Below are 14,613 nucleotides of genomic sequence, written 5' to 3'. Positions count from 1 at the left end.
TCTACTAATAACGGAGAGCATGCAAGATCATAAACAACACATAGACATAGCTTTGATAATCAACATAACAAGTATTCTCTATTCATCGGATCCCAACAAACGCAACATATAGAATTACAGATAGATGATCTTGATCATGTTAGGCAGCTCACAAGATCCGACAATGATAGCACAATGGGGAGAAGACAACCATCTAGCTACTGCTATGGACCCATAGTCCAGGGGTAGACTACTCACACATCACACCGGAGGCGACCATGGCGGCGTAGAGTCCTCCGGGAGATGATTCCCCTCTCCGGCAGGGTGCCGGAGGCGATCTCCTGGATCCCCCGAGATGGGATCGGCGGCGGCGGCGTCTCTGGAAGGTTTTCTGTATCGTGGCTCTCGGTACTGGGGTTTTCGTCACGGAGGCTTTAAGTAGGCGGAAGGGCAGGTCAAGAGGCGGCACGAGGGCCCCACACCATAGGGCCGCGCGGCCAAGGGGGGGGCGCGCCGCCCTAGGGTGTGGCCCCCTCGTGGCCCCTCTTCGTCTCTTCTTCGGACTTCTGGAAGCTTCGTGGCAAAATAGGACCCTGGGCGTTGATTTCGTCCAATTCCGAGAATATTTCGTTACTAGGATTTCTGAAACCAAAAACAGCAGAAAACAGCAACTGGCACTTCGGCATCTTGTTAATAGGTTAGTTCCAGAAAATGCACGAATATGACATAAAGTGTGCATAAAACATGTAGATAACATCAATAATGTGGCATGGAACATAAGAAATTATCGATACGTTGGAGACGTATCAATTCCCCTGGCCGAGATGAAGTATCCTAGTACTTGCCCCCCTGGTACTCCGAAGAAGCTTTTTTTGGGGTTTAACTTGATCTTGTACCTGTCTAGGTTATCGAAGGTTTCCCGCAAATCGTCGACGAGGGTGGCAGTGTGCTTCGTTTTCACCACGATATCGTCAATATAGACTTCGATCTTTCGCCCGATCTGCTCTCCAAGGCAAGCTTGCATGCAACGTTGGTAAGTTGCTCCCGCATTTTTCAGCCCGAAGGTCATGACGTTGTAGCAGAAAACGCCGTGTGGGGTGATGAACGCGGTTAGCTCCTGATCTTCCTTCTTCAATTTGATCTGGTTATACCCAGAGTAGGCATCGAGAAAGGAGAGGCGGTCGCATCCGGCTGTGGAATCAACTATCTGATCAATTCTAGGCAGCGGGAAGTGATCTTTCGGACAGTGCTTGTTGAGGCCGGTGTAGTCGATACACATACGCAGAGCGGTGGTGTCCTTCTTGGGTACCATGACAGGGTTAGCCACCCACTCTGATTCCTTGAGCTCTCGGATGAATCCTGCTTTACGAAGTCGATTGATTTCTTCACCAATTGCTCTCCTCTTGGGTTCAGAGAATCGACGCATCGACTGCTGCACTGGTTTGGATGTCGGGTCAACATTAAGGGCGTGCTCAGCGAGTTCCCTGGGGATACCTGGCATGTCGGATGGTTCCCATGCAAATATCTCCCAGCGCTCACGGAGAAACTCGATGAGCGCGCCTTCCTATGCGACCGTAAGGTCAGCCGATATATTGACCATTTTCTTTGGGTCAGTGGGGTGCACCTGCAGCTTCTTGGCTTCCTTTGTAGCATCAAATTCGTCGGATCTTACGTTTCGGTTGTCGGCTGGTGGTTGCGTATGATCCACAGCTGCGTCGATCGCATTGAGTTCCTCCTTAGCGCCGAATTTCGAGGCGATCTTCTGGAACTCCCTGTCACAGGTGTCTGATCGAGCAAAACTCCCGTGAACGGTTATTGGGGTTCCGTTGTTGCCTGGCATCTTTAGTTTTAGGTACGCGTAATGAGGCACAGCCATAAACTTGGCAAACGCCGGCCTACCGAGGATGGCATGATACTGAGACTCCCAGTCGACAACTTCGAACTCAATCTTCTCTCTCCTGAAATTGGTGGGCGTGCCGAAAACTACATCCAACGACGTTTTCCCAAGAGAATAAGCGGGTCGAGTCGGTATAATGCCATGAAATCATGTGTCTGATTCCCTCAGCATATCGACTGTTAAACCCATTGCTCTCATTGTGTTGGCGAACAGTAGGTTTAAGCCGCTTCCTCCGTCCATGAATACTTTGCTCATGTTGTTCCCTCCGATCTGCGCCTCGAGGACTAGGGCTGCATGGCCTGGTCTAGGGACAATTTTCGGGTGATCTATCATGTCGAAGGAGATACTTTGTTCCGACCAGTCAATGAATTCGGGTGTATCGACCATAGCAACTTCTGCGTACTTCACTTCTCGCGAGAATTTCTTGACTTCCCTTTTTGAAAAGCTGGTTTTATGGATCATGCTGACCTGCCCGCGTGGTTCTGGGAATACCTCAGCTGGTACATACTCATCCTTCTCCATTGGTTCATATGGCTCCGGCACGTACGGTTCCGGTACGTACGGCTCTGCCCGATAGCTGTACGATCTTGCCCTCTTCTCCATCATGTGGACTCTTGATATAGCTTCGCTCCTGAGGTCATCGCAGAACTGTTGAATCTCCAAGAAGTGTCGGCAGTTCCTCAATAGGTGACTGGATTTCTCCCGATCGTCCTTTGGGTCGATATAGGAGTGGAGATAGCATGGTGCATCGAGTTGCTCCGTGGCCGATAAGTGCGGTGAACGAGCGCGGCCATGGATCGATTGCACGCCCTCCTGTTCCCGTTCGGACTGTCGAGGGTGAGGTGCTGCACGTTCTTCTTCTCCATGGTATAATTCCCTTCGCCTTTTCTTTCGCCCTGCTGCGGGATCAAAACTTCCTCGGCTGCCTCCATGCGTGCTTCGGGGTGGAATTCCCAAGGTTGCTGCCAAGGTATCATCTGCCGAAACCGAGGGGCCCAAACCGGACGTATCCGTCCTTGGGAGGCGAAGAAAGCCTCCGGAGTCGATGATGAAGTGGACCCCTCCAAAAGTGGTGGTCAGGTCGTCACGCGATTCCGCAGGGATTGAGTGCGACGTCTTGAGGTGTGGCACGAACTCGTAGGATCCGCAACGAATTGGATCTTTTGGACCTGGAGGTGTTGGTGACTCGAGCACGAATGCTGCAGATGTGACTGGTACTGCCGATGCCCTGCCTTGTGCTAACAGATTTCCCACAGACGGCGCCAATTGTCGAGGGTGCTCCTCGGCAATGCCCTCCGATAGGGGCTTAGGGTTGATGGAATCCTGCAAGCTGACACGAGACATCGGTACACAGACAAGCGGGGAGAGCGATTTACCCAGGTTCGGGGCCCTCGATGAGGTAAAAACCCTTACGTCCTGCCTGTCTGTTCTTTGATTATGATGAAAACAGGTTACAATGGGGTGCCGAGTAGTTCGGCTGTGATCTCGTCGAGATGCTAGTTGCTAGGGTAACCTAGTTCTAAGCTTCTGTTGGCTAGTATTGCTAAGATTGATTGATCCCTCGATAGCCCCTCTCCTGGCCTTTATATAGGTGGCCAGGTCCCGAGAGGTCTAATCGAGTACGAGTGGGTTTACAATAGATCTATCTCCAATCTTTCCTTGTTCGGCTTCTTCCGTGTCTTGTACTCCAAGTAATCTTCCTTCGCATCGCCCTAGTGGCCCATCTTGCCATCGGGTACCTTCATGGGCCTCCAGTTGGACCGTGCAGGGTAGAGCAACGTTGGTTACCCGAATGGTAATGCCCACGTCATTTACCATTGATAGTAGGAGGTTTAGCAACATGTGAATCATTATCATTACTAGTGGTGGTAATAGTCCAAACTTTAGCTACATTATTCTTTTTAGCAAGTTTTTCATTTTCTTCTCTTTCCCACCTAGCATGCAATTCAGCCATCAATCTTATATTCTCATTAAATCTAACTTGGATGGCATTTGTTGTAGTAACAATTTTATTATCAATATCCTTATTAGGCATCACTTTCAATTTTAAAAGATCAACATCAAAAGCAAGTCTATCAACCTTAGAAGCAAGAATATCAATTTTATCAAGCTTTTCTTCAACAGATTTGTTAAAAGCAGTTTGTGTACTAATAAATTCTTTAAGCATGGCTTCAAGACCAGGGGGTACACTCCTATTATTGTTGTAAGAATTCCCATAAGAATTACCATAACCATTACCATTAGCAGCAGGATATGGCCTATAGTTGTTACCAGAATTATTCCTATAAGCATTGTTGTTGAAATTATTATTTTTAATGAAGTTCACATCAACATGTTCTTCTTGAGCAACCAATGAAGCTAAAGGAACATTATTAGGATCAACATTAGATCTACCATTCACAAGCATAGACATAATCACATCAATCTTATCACTCAAGGAGGAGGTTTCTTCAACAGAATTTACCTTCTTACCTTGTGGAGCTCTTTCCGTGTGCCATTCAGAGTAATTTATCATCATATTATGAAGAAGCTTTGTAGCCGCCCCCAAAGTAATGGACATAAAGGTACCTCCAGTAGTTGAATCCAATAGGTTTCGCGAAGAAAAATTCAATCCTGCATAGAAGGTTTGGATGATCATCCAAGTAGTTAGTCCATGGGTTGGGCAATTCTTTACCAAAGATTTCATTCTCTCCCATGCTTGAGCAACATGTTCATTATCTAATTGCTTGAAATTCATTATGCTACTTCTCAAAGATATAATTTTAGTGGGAGGATAATATCTACCAATAAAAGCATCCTTACATTTAGTCCATGAATCAATACTATTCTTAGGCAAAGATAGCAACCAATCTTTAGCTCTTCCTCTTAAGGAGAAAGGAAACAATTTCAATTTTATAATATCACCATCTACATCCTTATACTTTTGCATTTCACATAGTTCAACAAAATTATTAAGATGGGCAGCAGCATCATCAGAACTAACACCAGAAAATTGCTCTCTCATAACAAGATTCAGTAAAGCAGGTTTAATTTCAAAGAATTCTGCTGTAGTAGCAGGTGGAGCAATAGGTGTGCATAGGAAATCATTATTATTAGTGTTTGTGAAGTCACACAACTTAGTGTTTTCAGGAGTATTCATTTTAGCAATAGTAAATAAAGAAAACTAGATAAAGTAAATGCAAGTAACTAATTTTTTTGTGTTTTTAATATGGAGAACAAGACAGTAAATAAAGTAAAACTAGCAACTAATTTTTTTGTGTTTTGTTTTAGTGCAGCAAACAAAGTAGTAAATAAAATAAAGCAAGACAAAAACAAAGTAAAGAGATTGGAAGTGGGAGACTCCCCTTGCAGCGTGTCTTGATCTCCCCGGCAACGGCACCAGAAAACAGTCTTGATGCGCGTGAGACACACGTCCGTTGGGAACCCCAAGAGGAAGGTGTGATGTGCACATCAGTAAGTTTTCCCTCAGAAAGAAACCAAGGTTTATCGAACCAAGAGGAGCCAAGAAGCACGTTGAAGGTTGTTGGTGGCGGAGTGTAGTGCGGCGCAACACCAGGGATTCCGGTGCCAACGTGGAACCTACACAACAGAATCACAGTACTTTGCCCCAACATAACAGTGAGGTTGTCAATCTCACCGGCTTGCTGTAAACAAAGGATTAGATGTATAGTGTGGATGATGAAGTTTGTTTGCAAAGAACAGTAAAGAACAATTGCAGTAGATTGTATTTCAGATGTAAAGAATAGGACCGGGGTCCACAGTTTACTAGTGGTGTCTCTCCCATAAGATAAACAGATGTTGGGTGAACAAATTACAGTTGGGCAATTGATAAATAAAGAAGGCATAACAATGCACATACATATATCATGATGAGTACTATGAGATTTAATCAGGGCATTACGACAAAGTACATAGACCGCTATCCAGCATGCATCTATGCCTAAAAAGTCCACTTTTAGGTTATCATCCGAACCCCTTCCGGTATTAAGTTGCAAGCAACAGACAATTGCATTAAGTATGGTGCGTAATGTAATCAACAAAAATATCCTTAGACAAAGCATCGATGTTTTATTCCTAGTGGCAACAGCACATCCACAACCTTAGAACTTTCTGTCACTGTTGGGGGGATGACCCCCGGTATGCCAAAGGCATGCCAAACCGGATGGCTTATGCCATCAAGATACCGGTTTAATGTTCATACCGGAGCACAAAGATAAGAGTTTGGCTAAGTAAAGCTAAGCAGGTATCCCCAAGAGGGGTATACCGGAACTGGGTAAAGGAGACACCAGGATACCGGAAAGAAAAGCATGTCGGCAGGACTGGTCAAAGATTCTCTCCAGAGCTAGAAGACAAAGATGAGCTAAGCAAAGAAGCTTTAAACGAAGGCCTGACGATAAAGAGGAGGATGACGATGAAAGAAGCCGGAGGACGTCAGCCTCCCTGTTTAAAGAAGACCCCGGTGTCATCTATGATTAAAGTAACTTTGTAAAGTAGTTTGTCTAGTCAAAGATGCCATTAGGGTTTCTTCCCCTGTAAGCCACTGATGTCTACGTTCCCCCTCCTTTCCTGTAGACAGTGTTGGGCCTCCAAGAGCAGAGGTTTGTAGAATAGCAGCAAGTTTTCCCTTAAGTGGATCACCCAAGGTTTATCGAACTCAGGGAGGAAGAGGTCAAAGATATCCCTCTCATGCAACCCTGCAACCACAAAGCAAGAAGTCTCTTGTGTCCCCAACACACCAAATAGGTGCACTAGTTCGGCGAAGAGATAGTGAAATACAGGTGGTATGAATAAGTAGCAACGGTGCCAGAAAATAGCTTGCTGGCGTGTAGTTGATGGTGGTAGTATTGCAGCAGTAGTAACACAGTAAAACAGTAAACAAGCAGCGATAGCAGTATTTAGGAACAAGGCCTAGGGATTACACTTTCACTAGTGGACACTCTCAACATTGATCACATAACAGAATAGATAAATGCATACTCTACACTTTTGTTGGATGATGAACACATTGCGTAGGATTACACGAACCCTCAATGCCGGAGTTAACAAGCTCCACAATAATGCTCATGTTTTAGTAACCTTATAGTGTAAGATAGATCAACAGACTAAACCAAGTACTAACATAGCATTTACACTGTCACCTTCATGCATATGTAGGAGGAATAGATCACATCAATATTATCATAGCAATAGTTAACTTCGCAATCTACAAGAGATCATGATCATAGCATAAACCAAGTACTAACACGGTGCACACACTGTCACCTTTACACACGTGCAGGAGGAATAGAACTACTTTAATAACATTGCTAGAGTAGCACATAGATAAATTGTGATACAAACTCATATGAATCTCAATCATGTAAAGCAGCTCATGAGATCATTGTATTGAGGTACATGGGAGAGATGAACCACATAGCTACCGGTACAGCCCCGAGCCTCGATGGAGAACTACTCCCTCCTCATGGGAGCGGCCGGCGGTGATGAAGATGGCGGTGGAGATGGCAGCGGTGTCGATGGAGAAGCCTTCCGGGGGCACTTCCCCGTTCCGGCGGCGTGCTGGAACAGAGACTCCTGTCCCCCAGATCTTGGCCTCGTGATGGCGGCGGCTCTGGAAGGTTTCTGTGGTTTTCGTCGAACGTATCAGGGTTTTCGCGACGGAGGCTTTAAATAGGCGAAGAGGCGGCGCAGGAGGGTCGAAGGGGTGCCCACACCATAGGGTGGCGCGGGCCCCCCCCCCCTGGCCGCGCCGGCCTGTGGTTTGGTGGGCCTGTGCCCCCTCTCTGGCGGCTCTCGGGTGTTCTGGATGCTTCCGGGCAAAATAGGAACCTGGGCGTTGATTTCGTCCGATTCCGAGAATATTTCGTTACTAGGATTTCCGAAACCAAAAACAGCAGAAAACAGGAACTGGCACTTCGGCATCTTGTTAATAGGTTAGTTCCAGAAAATGCACGAATATGACATAAAGTGTGCATAAAACATGTAGATAACATCAATAATGTGGCATGGAACATAAGAAATTATCGATACGTCGGAGACGTATCAGCATCCCCAAGCTTAGTTCTGCTCGTCCCGAGCAGGTAAAACGATAACACAGATAATTTCTGGAGTGACATGCCATCATAACCTTGATCATACTATTTGTAAAGCATATGTAGTGAATGCAGCGATCAAAACAATGTAAATGACATGAGTAAAGAATTGAATCATATAGCAAAGACTTTTCATGAATAGTACTTCAAGACAAGCATCAATAAGTCTTGCATAAGAGTTAACTCATAAAGCAATAATTCAAAGTAAAAGCATTGAAACAACACAAAGGAAGATTAAGTTTCAGCGGTTGCTTTCAACTCATAACATGTATATCTCATGGATAATTGTCAACATAGAGTAATATAATAAGTGCAATATGCAAGTATGTAGGAATCAATGCACAATTCACACAAGTGTTTGCTTCTTGAGGTGGAGAGAAATAGGTGAACTGACTCAACAATAAAAGTAAAAGAATGGTCCTTCAAAGAGGAAAGCATCGATTGCTATATTTGTGCTAGAGCTTTGATTTTGAAAACATATAGAGAGCAATAAAAGTAAAATTTTGAGAGGTGTTTGTTGTTGTCAACGAATGGTAGTGGGCACTCTAACCCCCTTGCCAGACAAACCTTCAAAGAGCGGCTCCCATTTTATTTTATTTTGGGTGGCACTCCTTCCAACCTTTCTTTCACAAACCATGGCTAACCGAATCCTCGGGTGCCTGCCAACAATCTCATACCATAAAGGAGTGCCTTTTTATTTTAGTTTTATTATGATGACACTCCTCCCAACCTTTGCTTACACAAGCCATGGCTAACCGAATCCTTCGGGTGCCGTCCAACAATCACATACCATGGAGGAGTGTCTATTTTTGTTAATTAATTTGGGACTGGGAATCCCATTGCCAGCTCTTTTTGCAAAATTATTGGATAAGCGGATGAAGCCACTAGTCCATTGGTGAAAGTTGCCCAACAAGATTGAAAGATAAACACCACATACTTCCTCATGAGCTATAAAACATTGACACAAATCAGAGGTGATAAATTTTGAATTGTTTAAAGGTAGCACTCAAGCAATTTACTTTGGAATGGCGGAGAAATACCATGTAGTAGGTAGGTATGGTGGACACAAATGGCATAGTGGTTGGCCCAAGTATTTGGATGCATGAGAAGTATTCCCTCTCGATACAAGGTTTAGGCTAGCAAGGCTATTTGAAACAAACACAAGGATGAACCGGTGCAGCAAAACTCACATAAAAGACATATTGTAAACATTATAAGACTCTACACCGTCTTCCTTGTTGTTCAAACTCAATACTAGAAATTATCTAGACCTTAGAGAGACCAAATATGCAAACCAAATTTTAGCATGCTCTATGTATTTCTTCATTAATGGGTGCAAAGCATATGATGCAAGAGCTTAAACATGAGCACAACAATTGCCAAGTATCACATTACCCAAGACATTTATAGCAATTACTACATGTATCATTTTCCAATTCCAACCATACAACAATTTAACGAAGAAGAAACTTCGCCATGAATATTATGAGCTAAGAACACATGTGTTCATATGCAACAGCGGAGCGTGTCTCTCTCCCACACAAGCATGATGTAATCCAATTTATTCAAACACAAACAAAAATAAAAGCATACAGACGCTCCAAGTAAAGCACGTAAGATGTGACCGAATAAAAATATAGTTTCAAGAGAAGGAACCTGATAATTTGTCGATGAAGAAGGGGGTGCCTTGGGCATCCCCAAGCTTAGACGCTTGAGTCTTCTTGATATATGCAGGGGTGAACCACCGGGGCATCCCCAAGCTTAGAGCTTCCACTCTTCTTGATCATAGTATATCATCCTCCTCTCTTGACCCTTGAAAACTTCCTCCACACCAAACTCGAAACAACTCATTAGAGGGTTAGTGCACAATATAAATTAACATATTCAGAGGTGACACAATCATTCTTAACACTTCTGGACATTGCATAATTCTACTGGACATTAGTGGATCAAAGAAATTCATCCAACATAGCAAAAGAGGCAATGCGAAATAAAAGGCAGAATCTGTCAAAACAGAACAGTTCGTATTGACGAATTTTAAAATGGCACCAGACTTGCTCAAATGAAAATGCTCAAATTGAATGAAAGTTGCGTACATATCTGAGGACCATGCATGTAAATTGGCTTAATTTTCTGAGCTACCTACAGGGAGGTGGACCCAGATTCGTGACAGCAAAGAAATCTGGAACTGTGCAGTAATCCAAATCTAGTACTTACTTTTCTATCAACGGCTTTACTTGGCACAACAAAACACAAAACTAAGATAAGGAGAGGTTGCTACAGTAGTAAACAACTTCCAAGACACAAAATATAAAATAAAGTACTGTAGCAAAATAACACATGGGTTATCTCCCAAGAAGTTCTTTCTTTATAGCCATTAAGATGGGCTCAGCAGTTTTAATGATGCACTCGCAAGAAATAGTATTTGAAGCAAAAGAGAGCATCAAGAGGCAAATTCAAAACAAATTTAAGCCTAACATGCTTCCTATGAAAAGGAATCTTGTACACAAATAAATTCATGAAAAGCAAAGTGACAAGATCAGGAAGATAAAACAAGTGTAGTTTCAAAAATTTCAGCACATAGAGAGGTGTTTTAGTAACATGAAAATTTCTACAACCATATTTTCCTCTCTCATAATAACTTTCAGTAGCATCATGAGCAAACTCAACAATATAACTATCACATAAAGCATTCTTATCATGAGTCTCATGCATAAAATTATTACTCTCCACATAGGCATAATCAATTTTATTAGTTGTAGTGGGAGCAAATTTAACAAAGTAGCTATCATCAAATATAGGAGGCATGTTGTAATCATAATCAAATTTATCCTCCATAACAGGTGGCAACAAAAGACTACTATCATTATAATCATCATAAATAGGAGGTAAAGAATCATCAAAGCAAATTTCCTCCTCAATTCTTGGGGGACTAAAAAGATCATACTCATCAAAACCAGCTTCCCCAAGCTTAGAATTTTCCATAGCATTAGCAACAATAGTGTTCAAAGCATTTATATCAATAACATTCCCATTAGCATGCATATAAAGTTCCATGGGTTTTTTAATTTTCTCTTCAAACACATCATGTCCTAATTCAAGATAAAGTTCATAAAGATCTCTCATATTTTTGTTGTTTTCCATTATGCCTAACTAGTGTAAACAAGAAACAAAAAGTTGCAATTGCAGGATCTAAAGGAAATAGCTTCGAGTACTTACAATGGCGGAAAATAGCTTGGTAGCCGAGGTCCGGAGTGTGAGTACCTTTTACCTTTCCTCCCCGGCAACGGCGCCAGAAAATAGCTTGATGTCTACGTTCCCCCTCCTTTCCTGTAGACAGTGTTGGGCCTCCAAGAGCAGAGGTTTGTAGAACAGCAGCAAGTTTTCCCTTAAGTGGATCACCCAAGGTTTATCGAACTCAGGGAGGAAGAGGTCAAAGATATCCCTCTCATGCAACCCTGCAACCACAAAGCAAGAAGTCTCTTGTGTCCCCAACACACCAAATAGGTGCACTAGTTCGGCGAAGAGATAGTGAAATACAGGTGGTATGAATAAGTAGCAACGGTGCCAGAAAATAGCTTGCTGGCGTGTAGTTGATGGTGGTAGTATTGCAGCAGTAGTAACACAGTAAAACAGTAAACAAGCAGCGATAGCAGTATTTAGGAACAAGGCCTAGGGATTACACTTTCACTAGTGGACACTCTCAACATTGATCACATAACAGAATAGATAAATGCATACTCTACACTTTTGTTGGATGATGAACACATTGCGTAGGATTACACGAACCCTCAATGCCGGAGTTAACAAGCTCCACAATAATGCTCATGTTTTAGTAACCTTATAGTGTAAGATAGATCAACAGACTAAACCAAGTACTAACATAGCATGCACACTGTCACCTTCATGCATATGTAGGAGGAATAGATCACATCAATATTATCATAGCAATAGTTAACTTCGCAATCTACAAGAGATCATGATCATAGCATAAACCAAGTACTAACACGGTGCACACACTGTCACCTTTACACACGTGCAGGAGGAATAGAACTACTTTAATAACATTGCTAGAGTAGCACATAGATAAATTGTGATACAAACTCATATGAATCTCAATCATGTAAAGCAGCTCATGAGATCATTGTATTGAGGTACATGGGAGAGATGAACCACATAGCTACCGGTACAGCCCCGAGCCTCGATGGAGAACTACTCCCTCCTCATGGGAGCAGCAGCGGTGATGAAGATGGCGGTGGAGATGGCAGCGGTGTCGATGGAGAAGCCTTCCGGGGGCACTTCCCCGCTCCGGCAGCGTGCCGGAACAGAGACTCCTGTCCCCCAGATCTTGGCCTCGTGATGGCGGCGGCTCTGGAAGGTTTCTGTGGTTTTCGTCGAACGTATCAGGGTTTTCGCGACGGAGGCTTTAAATAGGCGAAGAGGCGGCGCAGGAGGGTCGAAGGGGTGCCCACACCATAGGGTGGCGCGGGCCCCCCCTGGCCGCGCCGGCCTGTGGTTTGGTGGGCCTGTGCCCCCTCTCTGGCGGCTCTCGGGTGTTCTGGATGCTTCCGGGCAAAATAGGAACCTGGGCGTTGATTTCGTCCGATTCCGAGAATATTTCGTTACTAGGATTTCTGAAACCAAAAACAATGAGAAAACAGAGCGGCACTTCGGCATCTTGTTAATAGGTTAGTTCCAGAAAATGCACGAATATGACATAAAGTGTGCATAAAACATGTAGATAACATCAATAATGTGGCATGGAACATAAGAAATTATCGATACGTCGGAGACGTATCAGCCACCCTCTCCCCTATATAAGGAGAGGGGGCACACCCGTACTCGGGAGCGAGGGACAGAGAGAGAAATCCTGTGAACACAAACTTGTAACCTGTGGAGATCAATAAAGAAGATGATCTAGAGCGAGTTCTTCCTTGTGTGTTTCTTCTTCAACCTCTAGCCTTGGCTAAGTTCTTGAGGAAACCATCCGGAAGTTCATCCCATCTAATCACAAACCCTCCCCCGAATCCTCTAGCGTCCATACGGCCCCAACTTAAGCCATCCTATGGCATCTGTCTGTTCACCACGACGACAGTTGGCGCCCACCGTGGGGCATGAAGTGGCGCTTGCAGGAGTTCATATTCGGGCGGGCATCCTCGAGTTCGCCAGCGAGCGGACAGTGTCTGCGCTCGTTCAGCGCCTCTACTCCATGGACTTCATCAACGACAACGCGGGCTGCTTCACCAACGGCGGCATCTTCCCCAAGAACGGCCGCATCATCGAGTTCGGCAGCCACCGCGTCTACTTCGGTACCGTCCCCGTGCGCCAGCGCCTCTCGCCGGTGCTGGTGGCGCCGGACCCGCCAAGGTGGCTCTGTGCTGGCCGCGCCGCCGGCAGCGTCGACGTAATGATGACCGGCGTGTTTGGTGCAGGCAAGGAGGCTGCGGATGAAGGTGCTGGTCGTGCGGCTTCGACCCGTGCGGCCAAGCCACCGCTGGAGCGCGATGCTGGCGCTGCGGGAGCATCTTCCGCACCACCGGCAACACCACTCCAAGCGGCGATGAACGTGCTGGCAACGCCCATCGCGCAGAACATCGACCCGGCAGCGGCTCAGGCGGAGCTGGAGGCACAACGCCAAAAGCTGCTCGCGAACGGCGCCGACATCGTCCGGGCGCAGCGCGAGCTGAACCTAACCCTACGTGAGTACAACGCTGCCCATGGCTTTGCACGGTAGCGCTCATGCTGCTAGGATACCGGAGAACCGGCTTAAAGCTCGCAATCTAGATCAGGATTTGCGCAAGGAAGTTCTTGCCGGCAAAAGTACCTCTGCATCTGTTAGCATTGTGGAGAAACCTAAGTATAGTAGCCCGGATAAAACTATAAAAGCTTCTAAAGCTGCAGTAGAGCTATGTGAATCGCTTTCCGGAGATGCTTTGGCAAAACAGCAAGAGTGTGTTAGAGAGCTGCTGGAAACTATCGAGCAGCAAAATGCTGAGCAACTGGCTAAGCTGAACAAGGCCGCGGCCTCAAAATCCGCGCGTTCAACAAAGAATGCCGGAAGCAAGTCCCATGGGCAGGCTTCATCCCCTCATCCGGACAGAAGAAGAGAAAAAGAGATGAACGCACAGCAAATGACTATGTACGATCCCGTTCTTGCCGGAAAACAACAAGCCGGGCAACACGATGCCGGTAGAAAAAGCCAAGGGGCAGATCGAGGCTACGCCAAAGGAGGCTATGCCGGAAACAATCATGCCGGTAGATATGAAACCGGGCAAAACTATCAAGCTGCAAGGGCAGCGTATGATGAGGAGGAAATGCCTCCACCAAGGTACCAGCAGGCAAGGGCCACGGTACCGGAACGCTACGATGAAGGTGACTCGACAAGATTCACCGCTTACCGAAATCCTTTAGGAGAGCGTGATGCTGTCCAGGACTGGCGCGTGGTTGACGAGGGAGGAAATCCTTGTTGTGTAGCTTTCTGGTCCCCGGCAACGGCGCCAGAAAAATAGCTTGATGTCTACGTTCCCCCCTCCTTTCCTGTAGACAGTGTTGGGCCTCCAAGAGAAGAGGTTTGTAGAACAGCAGCAAGTTTTCCCTTAAGTGGATCACCCAAGGTTTATCGAACTCAGGGAGGAAGAGGTCAAAGAT

The sequence above is a fragment of the Lolium perenne genome, chromosome 3 (genome assembly GCF_019359855.2).
Source record: "Lolium perenne isolate Kyuss_39 chromosome 3, Kyuss_2.0, whole genome shotgun sequence".
Classification (NCBI taxonomy): Eukaryota; Viridiplantae; Streptophyta; class Magnoliopsida; order Poales; family Poaceae; genus Lolium; species Lolium perenne.
Note: the sequence above shows the minus strand (reverse complement) of the source record.